General features: G+C 41.7%; 1 pseudogene; it reads left to right on the forward strand.

Annotated features, from left to right (window-relative positions):
• Positions 1 to 17,785, forward strand: part of LOC148027317 (uncharacterized) — a 31,387-nt pseudogene that overhangs the window by 13,116 nt on the left and 486 nt on the right.

The raw sequence follows: 17,785 nt of genomic DNA on the forward strand, positions 1-17,785 counted from the left end.
ATGTCCCTTAAAGACACACTAAAGAAAGATAATGTTGAGGCCCAACCAAGCACATCAACAGTTGACCTAGTCCAGGGTCCTGAGTCATTGAGAGATGCACCTTCACTGACCAAGAAAAAGAGGAGAAAACATCGAAAACAACAGCAGCTACAGGTGGTTGTGGACCCCAAGAGCATTGAGACGAAGAGCGTCGGAGAGCCGATGAATAAAGCATCGAGTCCATCCACCAACGAACCTATTAATGCCTCTCCTAATAGCGATGAACCCTCAGACACATCCGTGTGCTCTGAAAAACCAAAGCAACCGTTGCCATCAACAGTTGCTTGCAACACTCTATCCACTTACAATAGAACTTACATTGATCAATTAAGAGTGGATACAACGCTGTCACAACAGGGTGACAAGGTCATACCAGTCACATCTGAGAATAACCATGACAAAATAGCAGCAAAACCTCAAGAGAAACGTGAGAACCCCAAGAGCATAAGAAATCCTAGCGTTGACCAATCTTGCTCATCTAGGCCTGAGCCCCCAGCTATGCTAAAGCCCAAGCAAACTCCTAGAACCTTGCATGAGATGGCAACCGAGCAAGCCCTCGCTGAACATAGAAGTGTCGCAGAATGCTTAAGTGAGTTGGATGCTAAGCTCAAAGTGTTCGCACATATCTACGTCCTTGCAGACATGGGCCATGCCCTAAGGAGCAGCTTGAAGAATACTTGCCATTCCCCTTATCTTGGAAGGAGCAAGAACATCTTGACGAGCACTATAACAAGCTCTTACATGAACGCATGCAACTCATCTCTGACGAGGAGGCTAACAAACTGCACTTAACTGTCACGTTCAATGAAGTGCTTTGCCGACCGAATCTCGTAGACATAGAGCAACTAAAGTGATTCTCAAAGGGCCGAAGTCAATTTGAGCAGCGTTGGTGTGAAAACCCCGTTGCAATGGCTGAACTAGGAGCTCAAATCATGATAGTCTCAGAGGAGCGATTGGCCAAATGGCGGTCTCAAAGAGACCCAACCAACCTATGTGGCACCAACATCCCTTCGAGTGGTGCTGAATGACATTCGGGGTGCGGACTTAGCTGGAACTAGCCTAGAGAGCCCTCTACTTGATAAGGTTCTCACTGAGGAGGAGTTACATGTTGCCAGTAGACTCCGACAAGGGTCCATGCTGCTCGATGTGGCAAAATATCTATTGGTGCTGAGTAAGCTACCACGAGTGCTAGATGCGTGTGCCACGCTCCAGTACAATCCCGAGTTCTACAATTGGTTCTTATCCTCGTGAAGTGACATGGATTCATAAATATGTATATAAATAAACACTGATTCTTGTGTCACCTTGTATAAACAATAGCAACACACACAAGCAATGATGGACAAGCGCAGGGACAAGAGTTGGGTCTGACAGGCTAAGTTCCTTAAGTCCTCCTCTGATCACACATTTAAAAGTCGTGTGACCATCCCCACCTCCAAGTGAAGGGCATGCAACCCACATTACCACCATAGGAAGCCTTGACCAACAACATTGATGATGTAGACAGGGTGCAGTCCCTTTCTATACACCTTCTTCCCTTTTTGGTCTATCCTTCCAAGGATGTGCCCTATCCCACTCCATGACAACCAGTCCACACAACTTAGCATAAGCCAATATCTGCTAATGGCTAGAGGCAAAACGAACATTGTCATGGGGGCCATCCCTCTGCATCAAACACTGCATGCCTTACCCCTCCCCTTCTTATCATATGCGCTTGATAAACCACACTAAAATCCCTTCCATGCGAACAATTGTATCCTGTATCAAGGTCTAACCCTTGGATTGCATCTTGCAGGCTTCCAGACAGAACACATGGAGAACCATGGACATCTGACATGCAAAGACGCTCTTCACAGACGATGGGAGCATGTGGCACGTGCCCCTCCACCGGAGCGCTATGTGCCCACCCTCAAGAGGTATGCCAAGAAGCGAGGCCCTAAGCCACACCATCCCGGACGAAGGCCAAAGAATCCTCGAGTAAAGAAAGTCGAGACTCAAAGAAACGTGCAACACCTGGCAACGTCAATGGGGGTTTGTGCGACCTTAACAAGTAATGGGATAGGTATCATGGCATTTTGAAAAAATTATTTAACATGATTGCATGGGTTCAGTGTACTTAACGCAAGCAAGAATATACTCTCACGAAGTGACAAGTGGATGTAGAATGACACAAGTCAAGGTCTAGAGGCGTTTAATATCCAAGTCACCACAAGACCACCAACCCCACAAAGAACCATTATGGAGGAAGTGACAGGAATACCAGGAAACCAAAGCCATGACGGAAACACCATTGGATGAGAACCCAAGGACACCTCTGCAAAAAAAATACATATTACAACTGAGCATTGCCAAAGCATAATCGTTGATTACCCCCTCCTTCTTGGCCAAAATCTATGTTTGGGCAGGAACCACGCTCTCAACAAGGGCAAACGTCTCTTCATTATCCATGATTCAATTCGCAAGATGCTCTATCCTTGTCCATGCATAGCTCAACCCAAGTGCTATCTCAATTGTTCGATGTCTCACATGTTACAAAGAGGTTTGCAAAATCTCAAGTGTATCTCTTCATCTCAACAATAGTTCCTCTAGCATCAAGGCTGGTGACACAATCATCTTTGTAATATCCATTCTTCATTGCCTTTGGATCCCAACATTTCTCAAATCCAAATGAAAGGCTAACAGCCTCAAAGTATGGCATTGATTGTATTCATTTTTTCCACCACAAAAAAAAAACAAAACAAAAAGAAAAAATAAAAATAAAATAAAATAAAATAAAATAAAAAGAAAAACACACACACAATCACAGCACTGCACCTAGGGGTCCTCAAATTAGGTACGTCCAGTGACCTTGGTCTACTCGCTCCGTTCCTAATCCCCTAGCCCTTTGTACATCCCCCACAATTGTTCAGAGCACATCAAGGGTAGGATATACCTCGGGAGCTCGCCTCGCCTATGGTTAGACCTGTCACCCTGAACCACTTGCACAATTCTTTTGCACTTATCTCAATGCCATTACAATCAACAGTGGTAAGCAAGGCATGAAAGACAATGGAAAAGTACACCATACTTTTCAAGCACTACAAGTAGTCACTAGCTACCAAGAGCTAGACATCAAGGAGCTCAATTACGCTACATGGCCTTGACAAGACCATAATGATGTCTCAAGCAATCTTCAAGTGTACTCCCTGTCTTCATCGATAAAATCTTCCATCAACTTAGCCCCTTGCTTCACTGACCCATTGCTATACAATGCACCAGGCCGACTGTCTTCTAACTAAGTAATATCTAAGTATGCACAAGCACTCACATAATACCTGCACCGAAGTATATACACAGTTTGGGTCCTCAAGTGCAGGACAATACTCTCAGCTTGCTTAGAGGACCTGTCTCCCAAACTAATTGCATCATGTCTTGTGCACAATAGAGAAGAATAGCACTACCCTTAGGGAGAGACCACATGAGAGGTTTTCACTTGCAGGTGTTGAAGACTCCAATGAAAGTTTCGTTCACTCTCATCAACACCCAACTCTGAATTCTTATCCCTTACCATCCGACAAGCCCGCAAAGAATCGTCATGAGCAGAATCCCCAACAAACCAACACTTGTGGTGGCCATCAATGCAATCCCCAACACAGAATAGCCCTACCACCAACTCCAACAACCTTTCACCAGCCACCTTGGCCACCAACAGGTCCCTTAGGACCTTCTTCCACACCACCACCAACACTCCTCCACAAAAACCATAGACGTCCTTGTCACCCACGTCTTCAGTGCATGCTACAGCCTGCTACCTAAACGGTGAGTGCCATGGGACTGGCCCTCGTCTAGGAGGGGGTAATGTTAACCCTCAAACAAACGAAGGTGGAAAATCCGAAAAAGCTAAAGCAGAAGACAAAGACAAAGGCCAAGGCAAAGAGAAATGGAAGACAAAGACACACAAGGAGAAGAGTCCTAAATAAGGGAGAAAGGTGCACAAGGAACAATGCAAAGTCAAAACTTTTGTAAAGAGTGCAAGCGCATCATGGTTTAATTCAAGGAGCGCCGGGCTCTCACCCGTGCAATTTGTAAATGTAGACGGGCGGTGGAAAGGAAGCTAGGAAGATAGAAGGACAAGGGGAAAAACGGCCTAGGCTACGGCCGGCCATGTAAAAAAGGAAAAAAGGGGATGACCGCCCAAAAGGGATTTAGGGTTTTGTATATAAAGTTGAAAAGTGAATGAGAAGCTCATTCTTGTGTGTGGCCAAAAGTAGCTCTCTTCTTCTTCTTCTTCTTCTTCTTCTTCTTGCTTACTTGAGCTTGTGCTTGAGAGAGGGAGTGTGAGAGTGTGAGGGAGTGAGTGTGTGAGGGTGAGGGATCGAGGAGGAGAAGCTCTCCAGCTTCTCCTCTCTTCTTCTCTTCTCTTCTCTTCTCTTGTCTTGCTCGCAGCAATGGAGCTTGGAGCATGGAGCTTGAGGATGGAGCTTGCTTGAAGCTTGCACTTGGATCATGGAGCTACCGGAGTGCGCGGAAGAGGAGGTAACTCGAACGGTACGGAGGTAAGCTCACTACACCCGTAAGGTAGGCATTGTGCATCGGTTATGTGAGAGATAGCCATTAGTGCTCGGCTTGGAACGCTTGAAACAATAAGCGATCCGTGGGTCTTGGCGGTTGAGTGAAAGCCCCCTTCATCATAGTTCTCTCTCTCAATCTCTCATATACAGTTACACTATTTTGAAATAATTGACTATGTCTGACTCTCTCTCTCTCTCTCTCTCTCTCTCAATAGTACATCATCTCCTCACTAAAATACTCAATAATCACTCACAAAAATCCTTCTTAGGTCATGGATGCACCTCCCAAGAGGTATGTCTAATATGAAGAGTCACCAGAGCCACTAAAGTGTCTTTTCACAGCTCACTACTATCACTGTCACTTAGTCTTCTCTTCAATCTTCAGCAGCTACTTCTTCCACTTGTTTTAGCTCTTTTGAACTTAGATTCATTATTTCCAAAGGTTAGAAAACTTTCCCAAAGTCACACATACATTCTACAAAACACTTACAGAAGGTCTACAGAACAGTTATAGTACACCACTAGAGCAGCTACAATACAGTTATAGTACAGAGACAGAGTAGAGACAGAGGCTCTACAGAGGGTCTACAGAAGGTCATCAAAGCCTCATAAATCATACTCAAATCATTCCATACTATCAAAAACTATTTAATAATCTTTCAAAAGATCTCAATCTTCATCAATCATCAATCCATGCTTCATACAGAAGAAAATCAAAACAAAACAAAAGCTATACAGAAGGTATATATAACTAATCAAAAGCTCAACAGAACCTACCAGAACATCACAGAGCTTCATATCTTCACTGAGAATCATCATGAACTTCCAAAACATAATCAATATCATGCAAAAAACTCTCAAATACTTCCATTAACAACCATACATCACTCTAAATCCATCAGAAATCAATCATTCAGACCTCAAAAACAACAAAAATCAGTCAAAAATTCAGTCTTTTTCCACTCTCAACATATCACCACGCTTAGAAAGAAAGCATCCTCATGACCTAAGGAAAAGAAGAATATAAGTTCATTAAAGAGCTCGATTTTATCTTCTATCAGATCTTCAATAATCTTGCTTACCCACAACCCCAACTTATCACCTGTATCTGATAGAAAATACTACTAAAGAAAAACTTTCATAATTCATTAACTCTTCTGATTAATCATTTAAAAAATTATAACAAATTTGTAAAGGTTATGAGAGGTTCTCTTTAGCTTTCCACCATAGGCTTTTCATCCACCATCAATAGCTTGAAAAGAGCTCTCAAACAAATTATTCTCAATCAGCACGAACTCATCACATATAATTATTACAACACACACACAAACACTAACACAACCATCTGAATGACACTTCCAAAAAGAGATATATATCATTAAGAATCATCCAAGATACATTGCAAAGGCATCAATGAAGATGATCCCTTTTGAAGGCTTGGTGGTTTCGAAAACGATCCATGGAGAAGGATTCATCTACAAATGTCTTTGGAGGATTTTGAAAGAACTACAGGCAGCACATACTTTCTAGCAAAACAAGGTATTTGCTAGGGAGACATAGGGCATGAAAATACAGAATATCCAACTGGTGGGAGTCAATGTTTACATTGACATTCATATAAAGTTTTGGAATGGCCTTTTGATCATTATGGGAATGCCTATGCATGTATGCTAGATACCAAGAAAAATGAGCTGTCAATCTCACCAAAGGATCTAGAGATTGTGAATATTGATGAGCAAAATGAAGGTAGTTTTGGTATGCTTGATTGGCAGTTGTCCAATCTCTGGGAATTATTGGCTAGTTTATCTAGGGTCTCATAAGAGAATCAGTCCAGCTCCATCCTCTTCTTCTGGGAATCTGTTGATCAAACCCTTCATATTCACTAACCAACTGAGGGGGTTGAGAGATAGAACTGGCAAGAGATGGAAGTGAAATAAGTAAAAGAGGATGAACAGATGGGTAGGCAAAATCATAAAAGGAGGAATAAGTTAAAGAATGAGTGGCTGAAAATTTTAGGGAATCAGTTAGGAAATGTGTTAATTAATAAATAGAAAAGGTAGAAGGTACATGGATAGATGGAGAAGGGCATGGTGGAGAAGGGAAAAAAACTCTATCTTCGATAAAAGAAAAATATGTAAATATTGGAATTTGAGGAAAAGATTGAGGTTGGAAAAGAAGGGGTAATATTGCTATTGAAGTGGTTTGATAGAGAGAAAGATAGATATCATAACAGTGAGCCATTTGTTGATAATACAACAGGCTAGGAATAGATGGACCTAAGATAGATCTTCTCTGATAGGCATAAAAAAAGGTTGAATCAAGTGGATGGTTTTTGGAAAGGTGAGCTAAGAGATCCACCCTCAGTTGGTTAGTGCTATGTACATAGGTAGAAGCTGTGTTCTGACGTTGATTCAAGACCACAGAATCAATCATTGAGTGCCAAGAATTATCAGGGCAAGTAGCCACTTTTGAGGAGTAACTCTGGAACATGTCATCTATTCGCAACTCCAAATAGTTGACATATAAAATAGCTTGTAAAACCACGTCTCCCACATACCAGGCCATATCTACTTTATTTGGAATCAACAGATCTCCCCGTAGATACATATATGACAGCAACATGGTATTCGTCGTCATAGAATCTTCAAACACCAGACGGACCACTTCTGTCAACAACTCAAGCGACTTGCCCCACTCCAACCATCCTCTAGAAGAGGAAGATCCATCGTTGAAAGCTTCATGTAAAAGGCCAACTTCTGCAATTGATAGTGGATAAAGAAAGAATGGTCCGAAGGAACATACTCCTGGAAATGCTCAAATGTAGACCATAGCAGATCCATCCTGGACTGCAATTGTTCCACTTTATCTTGGAATAAAGGACACAAGGTAGCCTGTCTCTAGACAACTGCTAAAGTCCTGCTTTGAGAGAAGAGGGATCATAGGAACATTGGGGCTTGGAGGAACAGACCGTGACTACGTCAGTTGGTCTTGCAACTACTTGATTTGGAAAGCTTGTGATTCCACTGTGTCAGTAACAGCCTGTAAGGTTGAAAGTTTTACATCTAAGAGAGTGTGAAACTCTTGCGCTTCTTTGGACATCCTCTCTTTCTCCTCTGAGATTTTAGTGACCTCGGATTGAGCTTCTGTTAACTCAATCTTCAAAGAAGATATCTCTTCTCTTTAGGTCTCAATCATTTGGGTTTGTTGCTCCATCTGCTTAAACAGATCTGCCAGTGTGTCTTTAGCAGAGGCTAATTATGATGTTGCCTTATACAACTGGTCTTTGGACTGCATCAGTTCTTCATTAAAAAAAAGCATACAGCTGTTGAACACAGGCTGTCACTGAAAGTTCAATTGAACTCTCGATGTCTTTATAGAGGAATGGAATGGCATCTCCCAACACTAAACTATTCAGTGAAGGGACTGATATGTCTAAGGAACCCTCTCTATGTTCATTGAACAGGTTCTTACATGTGAGATAAGCAGGAAGGTCACTGCCAGATGTAACAGGAATTGTAACTGAAGGAAGAACTGAAGGAGCTTTATCTGCCACCCGCTTCAAGCGCTTTTGCTGAATGACCAGGGGAGGAGGAGAATTCAGATCCTCTATATCAATAGGTTCTAACTCTTCTGAAGGTGGAGGGGGAGGTACTGGATCAGATGGAGGAGGTGGTAGCACACCCTTCTTTAAAACTGAGTATTTTAAGAAAGCATACAGGTAGGATCCATAGGTAACATTTGTGACATTGCCCCTGGTTACTTTGACGAAATGTTGATCCATCTTTGTGAGTAGGTAAGTGCTCCAATCAATAGCTACTCCTTTTAACACCATCCTCGAAGCTGTAAAGAGCTCTTTGGACAAGTAATGGGATGGTGTTTTTGCAGGCATAAACCTATCTTGGAGAAACTAGCAGACCAACTTCCACACAGGATTAGTGATCATGGAAAAAGAGACTCCTGAAGTGTTGATCACTTTCTTGACATCCATAATTTTCTTGGTCTGCTTTTGTAACAGCTTGAAAATCTCATCGTTAGAGAATAGCTATCTAGCTGTAACAAAGGGCTCTCCTTTGTAGGGAAGAGACAGAGCCTCCCTAACCCTCGGGGTGTTAGTGGCATGGAAGTACCATGGACCAGTCCCGACTTCTTGCTGTATGAGGCAAGGAACTCATCACACATGGATGGATCTTTTGGAATCAAGGGGAAGGAAGCATCCACGAAAGTCGCAAGGCCTGCTTTCGCTATAGGCTCAGAAGTGAGTAGGGAAGAGTAATCCCTACTAACCAGTAGGACATACTAGATAAGAGGAGGAGCGTGAGGCACCATTCAGATGGAAAACGCACACACCACAACGTAGACAGTCACAAACAATGCCTGCAAAACAACCAAAGGGCTATCAAAAAGAAATCAAGCCAAAAAGAAGGACACTCATATAGACATAGACATAACTAACCCATGTACCACCCTAGACAATACACATTTAAGAAAAAATTCGGCATGACCTCGACACATATGCGACCGAAAACTTTGTGCGATGCAACAATCAGGCACCCAAATCCCCGTATCAGAAAAGAAAAAAAGAACTTCACACCACATCCGTAATTGTAACACATAGACAAATCAGACTATCGGAAAAATGTACATCAAGACTTGACCATAACCTGGACCATCAGTGTCAACTAAAAGACTTTTACGCGCCCATCCCACGAAGCGTGTTTATTAAAAAGGGGGAAAAAAGTGCAGTGAAGGGGAAGTATGTTGATGAAGGGTTTATTTTAAGAAATTATTAACAATGGGTGACATTTTATTAGGTTATAAACCTTAATAAGAAAACAGCGGTTCCTTCTTAAAATTTAAATTACAAATTATTATGGTGAAATGGTGCTTTAGCGCAACTTGGACTATGATTCCCAGACTGGGTCTCTAAATGCAAATTCCTTAATTAAAAATCAACAATGATGTGGAACACTTTTTTGCCAACACGTACTTCTTCGTGATGGCTAGTTCATTTTTATTAACAGTTAAGGTGCCTCTGAAGCACACGTAGCGCATGCAAAGTGAACGACTGGTTGATTTTTAAATTTATTAAATTGTGTGTTTAGCACGAATGCTCGTGAAAAATGTGGGTGAATAAAGTTTATTTGAAAAACTAATTATTGTTAAGGGGGTAATGAAAATAAATAAATCTCAAAAAATAAATGCTTGGTAGGAGTATATATACAATGGCCTGAAGGTGCACGGAGGAGTCCCCCAAGAGCAATGAATCCAATCAAACAAAATCAAAGACCACTGACTGAACAAAACAAATAAAACTCCTTAGTATATTTGTTGATTTTTATTTTATTTTTAATTTTTCTTTATTTTATATTGTTGGTTTATATTTATTGTTTGGTTTAGTTTACTTGTTTTTATTTTTTGTTGTTTTTTAATAATAATAATAATAATAATTAAATCAAGATATATAGCACATGGATATTTAATGAAGGAAAAAAATTAAATTTCAGCCATATAGAACATGCCCACAATTTGTGTTAATTCAACCAAGATTTTCAAATGGTTTGTAGGATTTAAAATGAATTTTTATGATGGTTTTAGTGCTTCAAAAAATATTTTTACCTTTTAAGAAAATATTTTTTTAAGTAAGAAATTAGTTTTAAAAAAGGGTAGAGGGATGTGTGGAATTTTTTGAGGGTTTTTTGAATTTATTTCTGTATTTTTACTAATTTTAAATGAATTTTATCCATTTTTCAAGGAATTTCGAATGAATTTTCAAATTGGTAATTTTGTATTTTTTTATTTTTTATTTAAATTTTCACCTTACAAATATTTCAAAAAATTACAAAAGTAGAGGAAAATTTTTAGAATTTTTTTTGTAATTTTTCTAAGTTTAAATAAATTTTTGAAATTAACTAAATCAATTAAATGATGTAAATCAGGTTAGTTGGGAAAGTAAGGTCAAGTTAAGTCAAGTTAGTTTAGGTAAGTTAATTAAGTCAGGATAAGTCAAGTCTGATCTAGGTAGGTTAGTCAAGGGTGATTAGGTTAGGCTGAGTTAGTATAGGCTAGTTAGGTCAATTAAGTGAGTCTAGGTTAGTTAGTCAAGTTAAGGTAGTTAGTCAAATCCTAACTAACCAAGGTTCAGTTAGTAAAGGTGTCCAGGCGGCGGCACGACGGAGGCCAAAGGTCGCGGTGGCGGGTGGGGCTAGAGGAGAGGTGGTCGATAGCAAGGACAGCGCAACAACGAGTGTCCGAGGGTAGGGGCGGCAATGGCAGCGGTGTCCAACAGGTGGTGTGGTCGTCAATGGGCGTCCGACAGTGCTAGAGGGCGACACAGGGGGTTGAGGCGACACACAACGCTGCAGGGGAGGACCGCGGCGACACACGACGTTGTAGAGGGGGAGAAGAGAAGGAGGAGGAGAAAGAGGAGAAAGAAAAAAAAGAAAGGGAAGGAGAAGAAAGGAAGGAGGAAGGGAAGGAGGACAGAGGAAGGGGAGCTGGTGGCTATGGAGGAAGAAGGAGTAGGGAGGGAGGGGCGCAAAACGCAACGGACAGGTAGGGAAATTTTTTTTTAAAAGAAAAAATAAAAATAATGCATTTTCTTGATTTAGTGCTTCTTTCTTTTCTTCTTCTTTTTTGTTTCCCTTTTGTTTTTCTCTTTTTTTTTCTCTCTTTTTTTTTTCTTAGTTTTTTCTTTATGCTTGGTTTTCTTTCTGTTCTTTTGGTTTTTTTTAAATTATGTGTGTTTTAATTATTTTGGTTTTGTTTTGTTTTTAGTTTTTATTTTATTTTTTTAAATTTTTAATTTGAGATATTGTTATTTTTATTCTCTCTTTTTTTTAAAAAAATATTTTTTCATTTTTATTTATTTAATTTTTCTTCTATTGTTGTGTTTGTGTTTTTTTTAATAATGAAAAAAGAAAAATAAAAGAAATAATAAAATGGAAGAACACATCCCCGACCCGTGCGCATGCGCGGGTAGGGGTAAAAAATTTTTGCAATGACGGGGTCAAATGGGCAGGGATGGGAACGCGTTAGCCACGGACGCTGCGGGGCATCCCAAGGCGTGTAAAACCAAGAACAGGCGCGTTCACGCATGAGGTGAGAAACATGGTTAACGGGAAAAATGAAGAAAAATTAATAAAATCCAAACCGTTTGTCGGATCAAAAATCCATAAAAATGAAAAATGGGCCGAGAGACGAGGAGAAAATGTTGAAAATCAGGGTGTTCACATGGGAAAAACGTAAAAAAAAACCCGAAAACACATGCGGGCATTCATATCGAAAAATCCGCGCATCGGAACGAAGTGCAAAAAGAAGGAAAATAGTGAAGAATGTGTCCGACAACCCTATCATGAGAAAACACTGTTCCGATCAAGATAGGACGCGTTCACATGGCAAAAATCCCAAAAATGGGCCTAAAAATAGACTCGAAAATTAATATGAAAAAAATCGTGCGTCGAAATAGCAGGCAGTAAAAAGAAACAATGTCAAAAAAAAAAGAATTCACAGTACTAGTGCATCAAAACATAGTTTAGGAGAAATTAGGAAGGGTTTACGTGGAAAAACACAAAAAATGCATCTAAAAACACTCGAAAAAATTAATAACTTAAAATCTGACATTCAAAAAAGAGGGGGGAAAAAAAAAGTGGAGGAAAGGCTGGAAGGACACGGCTGTCAAATTATATTGGAATTATGGTGAAAATAGGGCAGGTTCACATGGAAAAATGTGAAAAATAGGCACAAAAAATGCCCCAAAGCCCGCAAAAATTAATACCGTATGAACCATGCATCGGAATGACATGGAATAAAAATGAAAAATGTCAGGGACAATGGGTAGGACAAGGCTGGTGCATCAGATCAGGGTTCCGAAGCAATAATGACGCGTTCACATGAAAAACTGTCCAATTTATGAAAATTACTTCAAAAATTAATAACTTGAGAATTGTCTATCGGAACAGGGGTTGGCAAAAAGGAAAAATAGGCAATTCAAAGGGACGAACAGGGCTATAAGGTTATATTGATTTTCGATGAACGTAGGGTACATTCTCATGAAAGAAGTGCAAAACCAAGAATAAGGATAAATGATCAAGAAACAACCCCAAGGACAGGGTGAAATAGAACGGAAGGGTGGGGAAGGGACCCCATTAGGGTAAAATGAAATCACAACATAGATGCATGATTAGAACAGGGCGTATGCATGGGGGTATGCAACATAGACGCGCAGGGACACGTCCCCACACTTAAGACATTAACAGGAAGGGTAAACCAAACTTCAAGGACTTAGTACCCCACATCTAACAGGAAGGGTAAACCAAACTTCAAGGACTTAGTACCCGACGTCAGACCAACCACAGACGTCCCCACACTTAAAACATGACCAGTACTAAGAAACAGAAGGTGTAGGGTTAGAAAAACTTGGCCCATATTGCCGAGAAGGAATGTCGACTATCAAGGTTGCGTCTGGAGGCGTTGTTGGCTGCAGGAGGTAACAAGGTATCTTCACAGTACTCATCCCACGTCCTTTGTGTGGCAGGGACCACGCGGCAACACCCAGGGAGGTAGCTGGTTGAAGGAATCACAAGAAATTCATCGATGGCGAGGGATATTGCACTCAACTCACGATCACTCAAATGGATTGAAAGAGCAGGCACTCGCTCCATAACTAATGTCACTCGAGGAAATCAAGATGAAACCCATAGCTCACACCCGGTTTAGGAATCGACAAAGAAATGATACAGAGGGAGTATGCCAGGGTGCACAATTGATGGTGCATTAGTGCGTCCAACCCGGTTGGCATAGGTGCAAGGAGAAAGGCCAGGGAGCCTTGCAGTGCAGTGTATAGAATAGAGTGACATGTCCTGTGCTGATGGCAGAAACCCAACCCGTGGATGCATAGGGAAACGGGAACGTACCTGACTCCAAAGGTCGTAATGTTCCTCAATCCTCACCTCTCGATAATTGATTGAAAAAACACCAGTCACACTCAGCCCACCCTCTGTCTCACGCTTTGTTGAAAGATAGAGAGGGCATCCCTTTCCTGAAACCCATTGATGTAATCCTCACTGTCACTTGTGCAGAGGTTGTATGCCTTGTGTGCTTTTGATGGTGCAACAGTGCATCCCGCCATGTGCCGGCATACAGTGTAAGAAGGAAGGCCAGGAAGCCTTATGGTGCAGTGCACAGGAACAGATCGTGCTTTGTGCATTGAGAGGCCCATTCCGTGCGTACAACACTCCGTTCACACATCTTCACCTCTCATTTGATTTAAAGGGAAAGACTAGTCACTCCCCCCCACCCTCTGTTTCACGCTCACTGATATATACAAAGGGCAACCCATATTCACATCCCCATCCTGTTAGGATGAAAGCTCACATTACTCAAAGGGTTGGTGATGAAGATCATGTCGGTTGTTGTTATCATGAGGATCTTGAGGACGGGGCATACACAGGGAGGCAGCCTACAAATCTCATACTTCAATGATTTGTAAGAAGAGTCGTTTGTTAAGATGGGCAGACGGATTGATATTGCAAAGATAGGGCACCAAGGGAGGTGGCTTCAAATTACTTGCTGAAGAGGTTCTGCTGGTGAGTCAACTATCCTGAACTGCGGGGTGTTACCACTTTTTCCACAGTCAGCTTCTCGTCCAAGGGTATTTCCACTTTTTCTTGGAACGAGGCTTGTTATGACAAGGAATTTCTTCCTTTTCTCCCATAAGAGTTTCATTTTCTTTTCTTTTTTTCTTTTGCTTTTTCTTTTCTCTCTCTTTTTTTTCTTTTGTTTTCTTTTTCCTTTTTTTTCTTTTCTTTTTCTTTCTTGTATTTTTTTTCTTAAGAAAGAGAATGGTAGAAATACCATATATCAGGACCAACCTCGCCACTGTTGTTGGATCAGACGAGACGAGAACAATGTCGGGTTGAGATGGTTCTGCAAGGGGGTATCAGAACGAGACTGCCTCATGAGGAGAATCATAAGGGCTATCAGAAGTATGGCAAGAAGGATAGTGCGATGCCCAAAAGGAAAGGGGTAGATCGACTATGATTGTCAAGATTCCCAGGGAGGGAAGTACTTCTTCAGGTAATAGCCATTGATCAGGAAAGGATCATCAGAGGCATCAACAGTCTGCACCTAAACAGAGCCATTAAGATTGACGGCCAGTACCTTGTACGGGCCCATCTACCGTTATTGAAGCTTGCCATGAAACTTGCCAAATCTTGAATCATAGGCTAGAATAAGATCACCTTTTTTGAACTCCTTGTGCTTGATGAAGCTATCATGATAGGCCTTGTATCCCACTTGAGTGGTTTCCATGCACTGTAAGTCCATCCACTGTATCTCATCCAAGCATTCCAAGTGCAGGAGACGGCGTTGTAGTGACTCATTATCTCCCAAGCGTTCTTTAATTGCCACTCGCAAAGAGGGCAATTCTAGCTCAACAAGGAAGACAGCTCTATACCATACACTAGCTGGAAAGGGGTCTGTCCTGTAGCTGCCTTATGGGAGGTTTTGTACTCCCAGAGGGCCTCTCTAATTCGATCATTCTAGTCGCGACGATGTGCACCAATCGTTCTTGTCAGAATCGAGCAAAGGATGCGATTGGTGACTTCAACTTGGCCATTGGCTCTAGGGTAATAAGGAGTGGACTTGCAATGGCGGATCTTATACAGTTCCGTCAGCTCCTCCATAATTTTGTTAAGGAAATGAGTACCTCTGTCACTCACCAGTTCGAGGGGACTGCCAAAATGGGTGATAATATTCTCATACAAGAATAGGGCTACACTATTACCATCATCATGCTTCAAGGCTTTAGCTTCACACCACTTTGTGACATAATCCGTACATACTAAGATGTATCTGTTCTGCTTCCATCTGGTGGGTGGATCAATGGGATCCACAAAATCAATCCCCCACTTCTCGAACAGCTTTAGGGAAAGAATGGGTTGCAGTGGCATGGCACTTGTTTTGGTGGGTTTCCCCATTCTTTGACAAGCATCACATCTCTTACAGTAATCATATGCATCCTTGTGGAGGGTCGGCCACTAGTATCCTGCTAACAGAGCCTTCCTGGCTGTCGCTTCTCTTGCAAAGTGTCCACCACAAGGTTCGTCATGGCACGCTTTCAATACTATGCCGATTTCATCTCCTGCAACACATCTTCGCAGCACTTCATCTTTGCCTTTCTTGTACAATGCACCGCCTAGCAAGGTGTAGGGGGCTGACTCTAACAGAAGCTTCTTTTTCTCATGGCTTGAGATGCCAGGAGGATAGTGTTGAGTTGCTAGGAGGTTGGCTATGTATGCATACCAAGGAGTAACTATTTCAACTAGAAACAAGGAAGCGTCAGGAAGGTCTAGATCATCTTGTTCCTCTTCTTCTGTTTGAGGGATTTGTGATAGATTATCAGCTATAGGACATGGGAACAGCCAGGCTTAGTGACTACTTCGAAGTCGAACTCCTGAAATAAGAGCAACCATCTCATCAGTCGTCTTTTAACATCTGCTTTGTTTATCAGGAAGGATAGGGCTTCATGATCCATATAGAACTTGAAATGTGTTGACAATAGATAATGTCGAAACTCTCTAGTGCAAACACCATTGCCAAGCACTCAAGCTCTGTCACACTGTATAGTTTTGTTCCCTATCAGTGATCTTTCAGCTTGCATAGTATATTGGTTGATCTAATTTAGAGGGGCCCTTTTGACATAAGACAGCATCTAGCCCTTCAACTAATGCATCTGTGTGCACATGGAACTCCTTCGTCCAATCAGGAGGCTGCAAAATAGGTGCTTGGATCAAGCATTGTTTTAGGGTATTAAAGGCCTCTTCACATTCATCAGTCCAATGGAAATCAGCTTCTTTCCTTAGGAGCTTGTGCAGAGGGGCTGCCTTAGTTTCAAAATGTGCAATAAATCTTCTGTAATAGCCCACATGGCCAAGAAATCCTCTCAATTGCTTGAGGTTTGTTGGTGCTGTTAAGGCGGAAATCTTTTCAATCTTTGCCAGGTCTGTTGCAATTCCTTGCACAGAGACAATATGGCCTAGAAGAACTCACGAGGAGACGCCAAAGACACATTTGTTGGGGTTGAGAGAAATCCCATACTCTCGGAATCTGTCAAAACATTGCTCTAGGTGTCCCCAGTGCTATCAGATCAAACTATAGACACAAAAGTCATCAAGATACACCTCAATGAAATTATGCAAATGATTCTGGAAGGCAGCCATCATTACTCATTGGAAGGTGGTAGGAGCATTACAGAGCCCAAATAGCATCACTTTGTAGGCATAGGTCCCCCATTCTGTGGTGAAGGTTATTTTGGATTGGTCCTCTTCTGCGATTTGGACTTGGTTATATCCACTGAATCCATCCAAGAGGGAATAAAGCTCATGGCCTGCCACTGTGTCCAACAGTTGGTCTGTAAAGGGGATAGGAAAATGATCCTTCTTCGTCTTCAAATTGAGCTTTCAAAAGTCGACACATATTCGGAGTTTCATGTTCTTCTTGGGTACTACCACAATGGGCAAAACCCATTCACTGTTAGCCACGGGACAAATGAACTCTGCTTCAAGAAATTTCAATAATTCGGCCTCACCAGAGCGGAGTAATTAGGATTCATCCGTCTTTGTCTTTGCCTTACAGGTTTGGCATCGGGCTCTAGGTCAATGTGATGTTGGCATGCTGTGGGATCAATCCCCTTTAGGTCTTTATATGACCAAGCAAAAACATCTAAGTTCTCCTTTAGTAGTTCTCGCAGGACCACTAGTTTTTCTTCTGGAAGATTGAGACCCACTTTCAGGTGACGTTCAATACCGTCAGCATCCAAGAATGTTACTTGTCTTTCACCTTCCACTTTGTGGATAAATGTCCCATGGATTGCTTTTGGATAGAGGTCTAACTCTTTCAAGAGAGTAGCATCCTCATCTAATGTTCCACTAGAACCAGTGTCCTCCTTCTGAACAAATGACTCATTTGTCTGTTTAAGTTGTTGGAAGGGGATCAAAGCTTTGTTTGCTTCGGTGTGAGTAGTGATTTCTTCTGGACTTAGGGATTCATCTTCAGAAGATGCATCCAAGAATGTCACATAGCACGGACCTTCTAGAGGCCGTGGCTCTGGGGGCTTTGGCTTCTCTTGACAAGGGGCATCATCATCATCTTTTCTCTGGACTGAATGATCAGGGTGGCAGGAGCCACTGGTGTACTTA

The sequence above is a fragment of the Lygodium microphyllum genome, chromosome 13 (genome assembly GCF_053477565.2).
Source record: "Lygodium microphyllum isolate KBCC chromosome 13, Lygodium_microphyllum_v1.1.10, whole genome shotgun sequence".
Lineage (NCBI taxonomy): Eukaryota > Viridiplantae > Streptophyta > Polypodiopsida > Schizaeales > Lygodiaceae > Lygodium > Lygodium microphyllum.